This window comes from Alexandromys fortis, unplaced genomic scaffold (genome assembly GCF_014885135.2).
Source record: "Alexandromys fortis isolate MF-2015 unplaced genomic scaffold, M_Fortis_MF-2015_v1.1 scaffold_242, whole genome shotgun sequence".
NCBI lineage: Eukaryota > Metazoa > Chordata > Mammalia > Rodentia > Cricetidae > Alexandromys > Alexandromys fortis.
In genome coordinates this window covers 805,870-820,299 of record NW_026068123.1, presented here as the reverse complement: position 1 = coordinate 820,299, position 14,430 = coordinate 805,870, and the positions used below count along the sequence as shown (strand labels likewise).

The window sequence follows — 14,430 nt, the reverse complement described above, 5'->3', positions numbered from 1 at the left end:
ATCACCCAGCCTCCCTTCTTCCCTCTCTCTTTTCAGACAGGGTCTCACTGTAGTTCGGTTAAACCCTAATCTATCATGTAGACCAGACTGGTCGCAAACTCATGAGCTCAGATCCTTCAGATTGCTGTTGGGATTAAAAACATGCCCCATCCCCACCCCCAGGATTTCTCTGTGTAACAGCCCTAACTGTCCTGGAACTAGTTCTGTAGACCAGGCTGGCCTTAAACTCAGAGATCCATCTGCCTCTGCCACCTGAGTCCTGGGATTAAAGGCCTATGTATACCATCGCCCAGCTTTATCTTAACTTTTTAAGCTGTGTCTCATTTTCTAATTCAGGCTGGCCTTCTCCATCTCACAGTATTCCTCCTGCCTCATCCTCCCGAGTATGTCTACAGGCATCTTCCATTATGCTTGGCTTGGCAGGGTCATCTTCTGGGCCTCATCTAAGCACCAAGTATCATTTAATTTTGTATGCTGTCATTAGAGTATGTATTTGAGTATGACCCTGGGTGCTTGGTATGAAATGGTTCTACTGGCATTTCTGGAGTTCTCAGGCATGCTACACAGCTGTCATTTCATCTTCATGAGGCCTGGTTGGCTCAGCATTTAGGTGTGTGTGGGGTCATCAGTCTTTCCAACTGCTTGCTCTGCTGCTTGCCCTATGACTGCTAACACTTGGTTTCATCTCAGTGTCTGTTCTCTCTCTCTCTCTCTCTCTCTCTCTCTCTCTCTCTCTCTCTCTCTCTCTGTGTGTGCGCGCGCGCGCGCGCGTGTGTGTGTGTGTGTGTGTGTGTGTGTGTGTGTGTTGAGACGGTCTCTTGCAGCTTGCTGTGTGGGTGGGATTGGCCCCGAACTCCCAAACCTCATCCTCTAACTCCCAGATGCTGGGACTTCTGGTTCTGGTCACCATGCCTTGCTTGTGTGTGGTTTTAAAGAATGAAATGTTGCCAGTTAGATTTGCCTCTGGGTGTACTGTTTTGGAGTTTTTGTAGGTTAATTTTTTTCTCTATAATTTATTTAAAAAGCCTAAGGCCGGAGCAAAGGCTGTTGTGAACCCAGGGGTTGGAGGGGAGCAGAATAAGACCCATTTAAATTGGCACCAGAGTATAGGTGCCAGCCTTTCAGAAACAAACTGTTTGATCTCTGCACACAGGGACTTTTGCAGCCTTACCAGAAGGGGTCTCTTCAGTGTCCTCAAAGGTATTCTAGAGTGCCTGACCATAGCTATGCAACTCAGGTTTGTATCTGCCAAGTGGGAAAGGGAGCTTGAATTATTTTTGGTATGTTTACTTCAGTCTATTTATTCACTTAGTTTTCTTGTGCCATTAAAAATCAAACCCAGGGCCTCACACATGCAAGGCAAAGGAAGATCTCATGTAGTCCTTGACTTGCTGATCCTCCTACCTCCCAAATGTTGGCAAACCAGCAGTATGGAGGCTGAGACAGGAAAGTATCAAGTTTGAGGTTAGCTTGAGCTACCAAGTGACACACTGTTTCAAAGCAAAAATGACTGGGAATAGTGATATTTAATCTTAGCATGGAGGAAGCAGAGGCAAGTGGATCTCTGAGATCATCCTTGTTCATAGTGAGTTCCAGGCAAGTTAGGGATACACAGTGAATTTCTGCATACTCCCACCCATCCCCGCAAAGTGGAAAAAAGAAGCAAAGATGGCTTATGGTTAAGAACACTTTGTGGGAGCTGGAGAGTTGGCTCAGTGGTTAACAGCACTGTCTGCTCTTTCAGAGGTCCTAAGTTCAATTCCCAGCAACCATATGGTGACTTACACCATCGTGAGATCTGGTGCCCTCTTCTGGCCTGCAGGCATACATGTAGACAGAACATTGTATACATAATAAATCTTAAAAGGATTATTTTAAAAAACTGGGTGGTAGTGGTGGTTGGTGCATGCCCTTAATCCCGGAACTCAGGAGACAGAGGCAGGTGGATTTCTGTGAGTTCGAGGCCAGCCTGGTCTACAGAGTGAGCTCCAGGATAGGCTACACAGAGAAACCCTGACTCAAAAAATCAAAACCAAAACAACTATAGCAACAACAAACAAACAAACCCCAAAACCAGAAAAAACACTTTGTTTTCTTCCAGAGGACTCAATTTCAGTTCCCAGTACCCAGGTCTGGAGACAAACACTCTGCTGGCACCTGAACATATTTGGTACCCACATACACATTTTCTTTCTTCCTTTTTTTTTCTTTCTTTTTAAAAATGTTGTGGTCACAAGTTATTTCTTTTTTATTGTTTGTTTTTTGTTTTGTTTTTAGTTCCCAACCAAAATTTCCCCTCCCTCTCCTCCAAATTCTTCCCCTACTACCCTTCCCCCATTCACTCAATCACTGTTTCTCTTCAGATGCAGGTGGGCCTCCCATGGATATCAGCCAACCAAGGTATATCAAGTTGCAGTGAGACTAGGCTTCTCCTCTTTTCTTAAGGCTAAATGAAGTAATCCAGTAGGAACAGTGGGTTTCTAAAGCAGGCCTCAGAGTCAGACAGACAAGTGTGGTTCTTTTTGTGAGAGTCCACATACACATTTTAAAACCAAATGTACCTGTAAGGTGGCTTGAAGGGCTAATGGCTTTTGTTACACAAGCCTAATACCTGAGTTTTGTTTTCTTTTGTTTTCCGAGACAAAGTTTCTCTGTGCAACAAACAGTCCTGTCATATGTCTGCTCTGTAGCCCAGGCTGGTCTGGAACTAAGAGATCCGCCTGCTCCTACCTCCCAAGTGCTGGGATTAAAGGCATGTGTCACCACTGCCTGGCTTGACCTCACTTTATGTGAGATATATGCTTATGTGTGTGCCTGTGTGCACATTTGTGCACATGTCCACTGAGGCCAGAGGGGAAGTTACATGTTCTGCTGTATGTATCACTCTTGCCTTGTTCTCTTGAGATAGGTCTCAGTAAACTCAGAGCTGTCTATTTCAGCTAGACTGACTGGCCATTGAGCCCATTAACTCTGTCTGTCTCTGCCTCCAGTGCAGGGACTCCAGGAATATGTCTTGGCTGGCCATGTCAGGAATGAAAACTCTGGTTCTTGTAGTGTATAGAAAGTGTTCTTACCCATTGAGCCATCACCCCAGCCCTGCAATTCTGTTTTTGTGATATTCTTTCTCCTTTTTGTGGTGATTGAGTTTGAACCAGGGTATCTTATTTACTTTACCACTGAGCTATGCCTTAACCCCCTATGACATTCTTTTGGTTTTTTGAGATAGGGTTTCTTTGTGTAGCCCTGGCTGTCCTGGAACTGTTATCAGACTGGTCTTGAATTCAGAGATCTGCCTGCCTCTGCCTCCTAAGTACTTGGATTAAAGGCATGTGCAGACACCACCTTGTTCCCTATGCCTTTTTCTTTTCATTTTGTTTGTTTTTTGAGACAGGGTTTCTCTGTAGCTTTGGAGCCTGTCCTGGAACTTGCTCTGTAGACCAGGCTGGCCTTGTACTCACAGAGATCTGCCTGCCTCTGCCTCTTGAGTGTTGGGATTAAAGGCGTGCGCCATCAGGCCCATTTGCCATTCTTAACATAGTAATTGGGCAAGTGGTTGCTAGTGGTTAGGGGTGGGATCATTATGCCTGGGCAGTGTTCTTTGCTTCCACCATGTTGTTGTCAGCATCATAGTCAGTCTGTTGAACTGTGACTGTGGAAGGACTAAGGCTCAGTGTGTTTGTCTGGCTTCATGGAGCTGTGTGTGTAGCTGCAGTTATTTCAGAATGAAGTTTCATTTACCACACTGGACAGGCTTCTGTCTTTCAGCTGCTTGGGAGGCTAAGGCTGGAGGTTCTCTTGTGTCCATCGGACCCAACCTGGGCAACACAAATCTTCCTGTGTGTATGCATGTTTGCATGTGTGTGCAGGTGCTTGTCCACATGTGTATACAAGTGAATATGGAGGTCCAAAGTTGAAAGCAGGTGTCTTACTTGCTCTCCATTTTATAGAGACAGGGTTTCTCAGTTGAACCCAGAACAGATCTGCTAATCTGGCTAACCAGTTTGTTCAGAGAATCCTTTGCCTCCCAAGTGCTGGGATTACGGGGCTGTTGTGTGGAATCTGCGAATCCAGACTGGTTCTCACACTTACACAGCGAACACTTTTGGCACTGAGTCCCCTCCCCAGCTCAGGACTCTCTTTTAACAACACTAGCACAAAACACTGGGAATATGTTTTGCTCTTAGCAGTCTTAACAGTTTAGCCAGGCTGTGGTGGTGTATGTCTTCATTCCCAGGACTGGGGAGGCAGACACAGGCAGATCTCTATGAGTTCGATGCCAGTCTAGTCTAGGACACCTAGGGCTACAAAGAGATACCCTGTCTTGAAAAACTAGGGAAAAAAAAGTCTTAGCAGTTTGCTGAAGAACATCCCTAGCACCTCCAGAACAATGAAAAGGTGATCTTTATGGGTAAGAATCACAGCTGTGTGTTAGCAAAGTAACATGGTTTGAGAGGTGGTCCTGTTTTCTTTCCTTTTAGCTAGAAGAAAGTACATTTTCAAAGATGTACACTTAGAAAATTGGGCAGTGAGTCTTTTTGTTGTTGTCGTTGTTTTAAATTTTTATCTCTGCAAGGTGGCACACACCTTTAATCATAGCACTTGGGAGACAGGCAAGCAGATCTCTGAGTTACATGCCAGCCAGAGCTTTACAGTGAGAATCTGCCTAACAAACAGATACCTTTATATAAGGCCTTGCTGCAGTGTGCCTCTGCCCTGAACACAGGGAGGTAAGGTTGCCTGCTCTCCCTGCCTCAAATCCCCTTGGAGTTTTGTTAAATGTCTTCTGTAATATTGTGGTCTTTCACAGTTCAAGAACAGTTGATAATTTTGCTACATCGTACTTTGTGTGTTGTGGTTCTGACAGCAGAGTAATAGGTACACCGGTTCCTTTTGCAGTTCTGGTTTATACACTGTTGCCCCACAGCCTCTGTCCCATGTTGTCCTGTTGATCCTTACAGTCTAATCCTCTGACCCAGAGCTGTCTCCCTTCATTTTTGGGTTTTCTTCCTTTTTTTTTTTTAAAGTAATATATCTATGTGTGTGTGTTGCCTGCATGTATGTATTTGTGCATTGTATGTGTGCAGTGCCCAAGGAGGCCAGAAGAGGGTGTCTGATCCCCTAGAACAGACTGTTGTAAGTTGCATGTGGGTGCAGTAACTGAGCCCTGGTTGTCTGCAAGAGCAGGCAGTAAGTACTCTTAACCACTGAGCTGTCTCTTCAGTCTCTCTGAGTTTTTTATTCAGGTTTTTTGGTTTGTTTATTTTGGTGGTACTAGAGATTGCATTCAGGGTCTTAATATATGCTAGGCAAAGCTCTCTACCATTAAGGTATGTTCTAGGCCATCCCCCACCCACCCCCTTTTCTTTTTCTGGTATTACTGTGTATTTCTAGTTGGCCTGGAACTCCTTATGTAGACCTGAGTAGTCTCAGAAATCCACCTGCCTTTGCCTCCTGAATACCAGGATCAAAGGCCTGTACCCCACATTTGACAGAGATCTTACAGCTAGAGTTATAGGAGGTTGTGAGCCACTCAGTGTGGGTGCGGGGAACTGAACTCTGGTCCTCTGCAAGAGCAACAACTATCTTTTGAGACAAGGTCTCTTGCCCCTGAGGCTTGCCTTGAACTGCTGGAATTACACACAGCTCATTCCTTCAGAATGTTTTAATAACAAAAATAGAGTGACATGACTTGTCAGTTTAGATTGGTGGTAGGCAGTGGGCTGGGAGCTGCTTTCAGATTGTTTGGGGGAATCTGTAGTGGAGTCCAAGGTGAAGGAATGACCTGAGTGCTGCACAGTGCTGTCAGCTTAAAGCCACGTTTTCTGTAAGATGAGAATTCTCCTTCAGGACCATTCCCCAGTGTCTGGGAAGGCTTGATTATTATCTGGTTTGTTGTTTGGCAGCACAGTGTTAAAAACCTCACCTTGTGTATAATTAGAGGTAGAAAGATGTCCAACATACCATAAGCTTAAGGTTTTGTGTTGTGGAGACCCTGTTTCTTGTCCCTGACTGCTGGAACTTCTCTTTTTTTGTCTTTTGAGACGGGGTTTCTTTGTATAGCCTTGGCTGTTCAAAAACTAACTCTGTAGAGCAGGCTGGCCGTGAACTCACAGAGATCCACCTGCCTCTGCCTCTGGAGTGCTGTGATTAAAGCTGTGTGCCACTACTGCCCCGCTTTATGTATTTTTTAAAGGTATGAGTGCTTTGTATGCTTGAGTGTGGAAAAAGGGCATCGGGATCTCATTATAGATGGTTGCGAGGCACCATGTGGTTGCTGGGAATTGAACTCAGGATCTTTGGGAGAGCGGCCTGTGCTCTTAACAACTGAGCCATCTCTCTAGTCCTTGATTTTTTTTTTTTAAAGATGCAGGCAGTGCTCTAAACCACTGAGCCATCTCTCCAGCCTGTTTTTTTTTTTTTAATTTAAAAATTTTCATAGATTATTGTGCATGCATGCTTGATGTTTAGGAGGGTGTGAGTATATGTATGATGATCAGAGGACTCCTGGAGGGGGCTGTATGCTCTCCTTGCACTGTGTAAGACTCGGTTTACATAGCAAGTTCCTTTATCCACTGAGCCTTTTCCATTGCCCTGAGGGTTTTTTTTTTCTGTTTTCTCTTTCTCTTCTTCTTCCCCCCCACTCCCCCTAGGCTTTCTGCCATTTTGCCCAAGTTGGCCTCAGAGTGAACTCCAGCCTCAACCTTCAGAGTTTCACATAACCTAGGTTGGCCTCTGTTGTAAGAGACTGTTTGTTCCCTGCTGCTCAACCCAGAAATAATCACAGAGAAACCATATTATTTGTAATACTGTTTTGTCTAACTCATATCTTAACCCATCTCCATGAATCTGTGTATTGCTATGAGGCTGTGGCTCACCATGTAAAGTTCTGACTGTCTTGGTAGGGTTACGTGGCTTCTCGGTGACTCCGCCTTCTTTCTCCCAGCATTCAGTTTAGTTTTTCCTGCCTACCTCTATTCTGTCCTGTGCAGGCCTAAGAGTTTCTTTATTAACCAATGGTATTCACAGCATACAGATGGGAATTCCACATCAGGCTTCAAACACCTTATGTAACAGAAGATGATTTTCTGCCTCCTCCTGAGTGCTGGAATTAGAGATGTGTGCCACTACGTCAAAGTTCATGTGGTGCTTGGGATGGAACTCCAAACTTCATATGTATAGCGTGTACCAATTGAGCCATGTCACCAGTGCCTGTTTGGCTTTTTCTTTGATACAGGGTCTCTCTACATAGCTCTGCTGTACTTGAACTTGTCTCAGTCTCCTGAAGGCTGGGGTTACAGGCATGAATCACCATGCAATTCCATAAACCCCTTAATGAAATAATGGTCTTAGCCTCTGTACCTTGGCTAAAGGGCCTGCTCTTATAGTGGAGGTCAACCTAGAGTCCCAGAGACTCAGTGTTGGGAGTAAAGCCTTGACTCCTGGTACCAGATTACATGTGGAGGGAAGGAAGGTTTTTCCTTTTTACTGTTGACTAGGTGGCCAAGGCCCTAGGAACAGGGGACTTGTTTGCCTTATCTTTCATCTGACCCAATCCTGACTTAAAACATACAAAAGAGATATCTGATAAATACTTATTGTTTAAATACATAGAACTTTAAGGCTTGCAGAGATGGCTCCATTGGTAAAGTTCTTGCAAGGAGAAACCTGAGTTTGTTCTTAGAACAAGTTTTTTTTTTTTTTTTTTTAAACCAGGTTGGGAGCTTGAGGCATAGCTCAGTGGTTAAGATCACGTGTAGCTCTTAGAGAGGGCCTGGGTTTGGTTCCCAGCACCCATACGCATGTTCATAGCCATCTACATGTTCAGTTCTAGGAAATCTGATGCCTTCTTCTGACCCCTTTAGTCACCAGGCATTTACATGGTGTGAGCAAAACACTCATACACATAAAATAAAATGGATAAATCTAATAAACTTAATAACCAGGTATAGTGTTACTTACTTATATAATTCCAGGTATGGGAACTAGGGACAGGAAGATTGCTGGGCCTTCTGGGTAGGCAGCCCAACAATTACTTGGGAAACTCCAGACTGGTGAGAGGCAGTCTCAAAAAAGAGGTGGATGGTATTTGAGAATTGACACTTGAAGCTATCCTCTCGCTAACTATGCTGTGCCTGCATACTGAAATTCACATACACACAAGTAAACTTTTCTTAAATTAATGTGAATAAGTGTTTTGCCTTTGTGTATGTTTGTGTACCACGTTTGTACCTGCTGCTGCCTGAGGCCAGAAGAGAGTAGATTTCCCCAGAACTGGAGTTATAGAAGGTTGTGAGCCCCCATGATTTTCTGGGAATTGAACGGGGGTCCTCTGGAAGAGCAGCACATACTCTTAACTGCCAAGCCACCTTTCCGGCCTGCATGAATATACTTCCAAATAGAGGTCATGTATTCACGAGATTTCACAAAGATTTGGCTTGATTGATAGTACTGTACATGGGACTGGCATGACAGCCAGCTACTGCTGATTGGTATTTCCTTTGCCTGGAAGAATCCAGACTGTGGTTGGTTTTCAGGTCTTTGGATTTGTTTCTAGTTACTCTGCCACTGGCTGTGCTTTATCAAAAATACCTAAGTTTATTATGCAGTAAAGTAAACTAATAGGGCTGGTGTAGTGGTCCTGTGTGTATAGCCACGGGACCAAGCCATCTTGCCAAGCCTCATGACCTGAGTTTATACTCAGGACCCACATGGTGTGGAAGGAGAGAGCCACCACAGGCACACTGTGGCATGCATATATGCCCACCACCTTCCAGTCTCACCAAAGACCCACAAAATAAATAAAACAACAACTAGTGGTGTGCACTGCTGAACACCTGTAACACCTCTAACTGCAGCATGGGGGAGGGGAAGCCAGGAGAGGTGAGGTGAAGGTCCACGGGAGAATTTGTCAAGATTTTCTCAAAATAAAGTGAAAGGGGGCTGGGGGCACGACCAGTAGGGCACTTGCTCAGCAGTCTCACAGCCCTGGCTTTCATTCCTAGTACTGCAAACTGAAACTGAAGATCTGTCCTGAATTCTCAAAGGAACACAGATGAGCCCAGGACAGCTACCGTCCTCCCAGCTTTACCCCTGCCAGCGTCTCCCAGTTTTACTCATCCTTTTGTATTTTCTCCCTAGAGTATTTCTGGGAAACAACAGGCATGCAGTAATTTCAGCCTTGTATTTATCTGTGCTGGGTACAAGCAGGTAGATTGAGTTATTCCTCCCCTTCTTACAGCTCAAGGCATCAAAATACCATAATTGTTCTTCTCCCACCCTTAGCCCCGCCCTAGACAGGCTCTCACTGCATACCTCTAGCTGGTCTGAACCCTGCTTTGTATATAGCCAATCTGGCCTGAAATTGAGCTATCCACCTGCCTTGCTTCCTGCTGGATTAAAGGAATCTTTTTTTTTTTTTTTAAAGATTTGCTTTAAGTTTTTTATTTATGTGTGTATTTAGTTATATTTTAGTATGTGTACCTGTATGCAGGTACTGTGGAGTTCATAAGAGCGATGTCAGATTCCTTGGAACCGGAGGCAGAAGAGGCAGGAGGGTGTGAGTTGCCTCATGTGGATGCTGAGAGCTGAACTTGGGTCTTTTCTTTTGTGTTTTGAGACATAGCCTTGACTGTGTGCTGTGTAGATGAAGCTGCCCTCAAACTCAGAGATCCCCTGCCACTTCTGCCTCCCGAGTTCTGAGATTAAAGGTATGTTCCCTTATACCTGGCTGACTTGGGTCTTTTTGAGAGCAGCAACTGCTAAGCCATCTAGCCTCTAGTTATCACATCTAAGCATTATTTTTTTTTAAATATTTTATTTATTTATTTATTTATTTATTTATTTATTTATTATGTATACAGTGTTCTATCTGTGTGTATGCCTGCAGGCCAGAAGAGGGCGTCAGACCCCATTACGGATGGTTGTGAGCCACCATGTGGTTGCTGGGAATTGAACTCAGGACCTTTGGAAGAGCAGGCAATGCTCTTAACCACTGAGCCATCTCTCCAGCCCCTAAGCATTATTTTAAAAAAAAAAAAATAATTCTTTTTTTCAGCCTGGTGGCAGCGGCACATGCCTTTAATCTAGCACTTGGGAGGCAGAGATAGGCCGATCTCTGCGAGTTCAAGGCCATCCTGGTCTAGAACAGGCTCCAAAGCTACAGAGAAACCTGTCTCTCAAAATCAACCAACCAACCAAACAAAAACAAGTAACAACAAAAAAAATCATTCTCTTTTTACTTGTGTATGGGTGTGGATAAGTATGAGAGTACAGGCAGACCAGAAGAAGGTCCCTTGGAGCTGGAGTTATAGAAATGTGTAAATCACTCAAAATGGGTGCTGGGAGCTGAGCTCCAGTCCTCTACAAGAGCCACCAGTGCTCTTAACTACAAAGTTGTTTCTCCAACTCTTTGGTTTTTCGAGACAGGGTTTCTCTGTAGCTTTGGAGCCTGACCTGGAACTCTGGAACTAGCTCTTGTAGACCAGGCTGGCCTTGAACTCACAGAGATCCGCCTGTCTCTCTGCCTCTTGAGTGTTGTGATTAAAGGTGTGTGCCACCACTGCCCGGCTGTTTCTCCCAATTTTAAGTATTGGTTTTTGAGATAAATTTTCTCTTAACCTAGGCCTGCCTCAAACAGGATCCTGATCCTTGATCATGCCTCTACCTACCAGGTGCTGAACTTACAGGTGTGCATAGGTGTCCTTTTTCAGCACAGCTAAGGATAGCTGACTTCTAGTTGAGTTCTAGTCTCTTCCTTGATGTGGAAATAACTTGGATTAGCTGGTGACAGTAACTATTCGGAGTAGTGCTGCTGCCACATTAGGGGTCAGAGGGACTTGGGCTTCATGGCTCTTGTAGGCTGATCTGCTTGGTTTTTGGGATGTTGTACAGAGGTCTCTCTGTGCTGCAGGTATAAGAAGGAAGCTCCATAGAAAGTTGAAAGCCAGACAAACAACTTTGAATTCACAGGGTTGTGGTTTCTTCCATCTGTGGCTGCTTAGGAGCAGTTACAGCCTAGGCTTGGTCTCCTAACTCTTAGCATCCCATACTCCCACACTCTTCTCTTTCCCTACTGTGTTCCTGTGAAGCCTTTCTGCTCCTCTTTCCTGGTAGCCACCTCTCCAACATTCTCGAGTACCACTCTGGTGTTTAACTTTCTAACTTGGCAGTATTTGGTGGGCAGTCCTGCAGCCTTTTGGGAATGTCTCTTTGGTCAGTCTTGGCAGTTTGTCCTTGTACCTTATACCTCTCGAGAGTTGTGTCTACAGTGTTTGCTGTAACGGTGTGGATGGAGGGCCTCACTGGTGTGATGGAGCACAGAGTGCTGTGGAGGGGCTCAGCTGTTGACACTAGTCAACATTGCAGACTGGACAGGCTATTCGTAGTGCAGGACTTGAGTATGTTGCAGTTTGCGTGTTGTTTAGAGAGGGTCAGTGTATAGCTTCATTTGCCCTGCAGACTGTGTTAAACATTTGGGTGACTTAACTTTTCTAGACTCCATGGGGGTGTCTGTTTGATGCACTTGTTTCTACCTTTTAACTTTTCCAAATGTTACTTTGTCTTTTAATTGTGTTCACTTTTTATTGCTTGGGGGTAGACACATGCCATGATATGCCTGAGGAGGTTCAGAGGATCGCTTAGTGGAGGAATTGGTTGTCAGTGCCCTTACCCCTTGAGCCATCTTGCTGGTCCTCCTTTTAGAAATTTCCTTCAATAGTTATGTACATGTATATAATATATTTTGATTAGTCTCACTGCCCTCATCATATTATCATATTCCTGCTAAATTCCTTTCAACAAGTTTCCTCTTGCCCTAGGTTTTATTTGTTGTTTTGTAACCATTATCTTTAATTAGGGTTGCTTGTGTAAGTGTGTATTGTGTGGTGATGGTGAGGAGGGCTTGTTTCATATTAGAGCATGGGCATGTATCATTGAAAATGATTGTCTCCATCAGCAACTGTTAACTACCAGAAGTTCCGCAGCAAGGATGCAGCCTCATAAGCGCCTCCTTCGTCCATGGTAAAATGTTGGCATGCCCTACATAGTGTAGCTCTTGTCCAGTTAGCTCCAGCGACTGGCTCATGAGTACAGTGCATGCCATCCAGAAGACATGTTTTCACAGCCCTCCTACCACATCCAGCTCTTACTGTCTCTCTGTCCTCTCTTGTGGTGTTCTATTTAGGGTCAGGCACTCAATAATCACTTATCTTCAGTGCTTGAACTGGTTAGGAGTCTGCATCAACCCAGGCTCTCTGCAAACAAAGCTGAGAGCTCTCCTTTCCTATGTGACAGAAGCTCTTTAGGACCTTTTGTCTGTCACTGTAGTGTCCTTAGGGTCAGTGCTCCTACCTTTTTTCTTCTTCAAACACCTAGAGTTGATATTTTGGTCTATTTGTATGCATATGTGTGCATGTTTGATTTCTTTGTGTATCTGTGTATGTGAGGGGAGAAGAGGCCAGAGGAGGATTGTATGTGTCTTGCTCTGGCAGTCCAGAGATCTTAAGACCTTTAACTCAAGCTCACTCACTGAATCTGGAGCTACACTGTCAGCAGAATGCTGCAGCCATCCTCCTGTCTCTGACCAACACATTGCTGTGTTTGCAGACTTTCTTGCATGAGTGTTAGGGATTCGTCTCTGGTGTTCATACTTGCTTAGGAAGTGCCATGATCTGCCCTGTCTATTTATTGAGACCAGAGTTTTGCTGTGTAGCCTAGGCTGGCCTCAACTTTTTCACCACTTGCTTCCGCTTCTTGAATACAGGGCTACAAGGAGTACTTCCATTTCTAACAAGCAGTTTTCTTTCTCCTTCCTGTTTTTTGAGACAGCGTTTCTTTGTGTAACCTTGGCTGTCCCGGAATTTGCTCTGTAGACTAGCCTCTATCTTACTGTACTCCTGCCTCTGTACTCACCAACTGCTAGGATTATACAAGAGTAGCCCTCATATCTTTTTTTAAATATTTATTTATTATGTATACAATATTCTATCTGTATGTATGCCTGATGGCCAGAAGAGGGCACCAGACCCCATTACAGATAGGCTGTGAGCCACCATGTGGTTGCTGGGAATTGAACTCAGGACCTTTGGAAGAGTAGGCAATGGTCTTAACCTCTGAGCCATCTCTCCAGCTCCCTAGCCCTCATATTTTGATGAACAGTTCTACTTATAACACTTTTTGGTAGCTTGTTAATCTTATGTTTTAGTTTTACTTCTTTGAGTTTTACTGCTTTGTTTTTTGAGATAGGGCTGTTTTTTTGTTTGTTTGTTTGTTTGTTTGTTTGTTTGGGGTGTGTAACAAACTTGGCTGTCCTGGAACTTGCTTTGTAGACCAGACTGGGCCTCAAACTCAGAGATCTGCCTGCCTCTGCCTTCTGAGTGCTGGGAATAAAGGTGTGACCACCATCACCTAACTGATGTTTCAGAATTTTTTATTGCATTTATTTGCACAGGAGAGGGATGTGCTGTGGCATACATTTGGTCAGGGGACAACCTATGGATCTATCCTTTCACTGTGTGGGCCCTCGGGTTTAAACTCAGGTCATGAGGCTTAGTGGCAGCCCATCAACCCATGTTGCCAACCCTCCTTTGTGTTTTTTTTTTTAAATTTGTTTGTTTGTTCTTGTTTTTGCCAGGGGTTGTTATGTAACTCCTTCTGTCCCTGAACTCCAGATATCTTGTCTGGATCACTTATGTGTGCCACCATTCCCAACTTACATTATGTTTTGAGTTTTCGTTTTTAGTTCTGAGGACAACATTCAGTGCCTGCAGTGTGTTAAGCACATGCTGTACTACTGAGCATCCTGTTTCACTTTCTGCTCTAGTTCATTTGTAAAGCCCAGCATGCTTTGGTGTTGGAGTATAGCCAGTGAAATGAGCATGTACTTAATTAACTCTGAGCATGAGTCTCTCTGGTTGAGCCCAGAACTACAGACTAAGTAAAATCTTTCTTTCTGTGACAAATGCCTATGAGGTAGGTAGGGCTAGAGGAGAATCGGTTATTGAAGGTCATCTTCCCTGTATAGCAAGTTTGAGGCCAGCTTGAGCTATAGGAGTTCCTGACTTGAAAAACCAACCCTGGGATTGGGGAGATGGCTTAATGAATAGGAATGCTTGTGAAGACTTGAGTTAGAATTCCCAGTGTCGCCAGGCAATGTTGCTGCATACCTTTAATTCCAGCACTGGTGGGGCAGGGGCAGGCGAATCTCTGTGAGTTTGAGGCTAGACTCCAAAGCTACACAGAGAAACTCTGTCTTGAAAACCAAAATCAAAAGAAATAAATGAAATAAGAATTCCCAGTGTCCTTGTAAAAAGCTGGACAATGGCCTCATGAAAAACATAACCCTAGTGCTGTGGGTGGGACAGAGACAGGAGGATACCAGGGGCTTTCTGGGTGCCAATGTAGTTCTAGGTTTGGTGAGAGGCTCTATTGCAA

At 44.4% G+C, this 14,430-nt stretch overlaps 1 protein-coding gene across 8 annotated transcripts in view; it reads left to right on the top strand.

The window, feature by feature from the left end:
- The window catches only part of Ilf3 (interleukin enhancer binding factor 3), a 43,297-nt gene that overhangs the window by 10,612 nt on the left and 18,255 nt on the right, over positions 1–14,430 (top strand). The gene's annotated exons all lie outside the window — the stretch shown is intronic.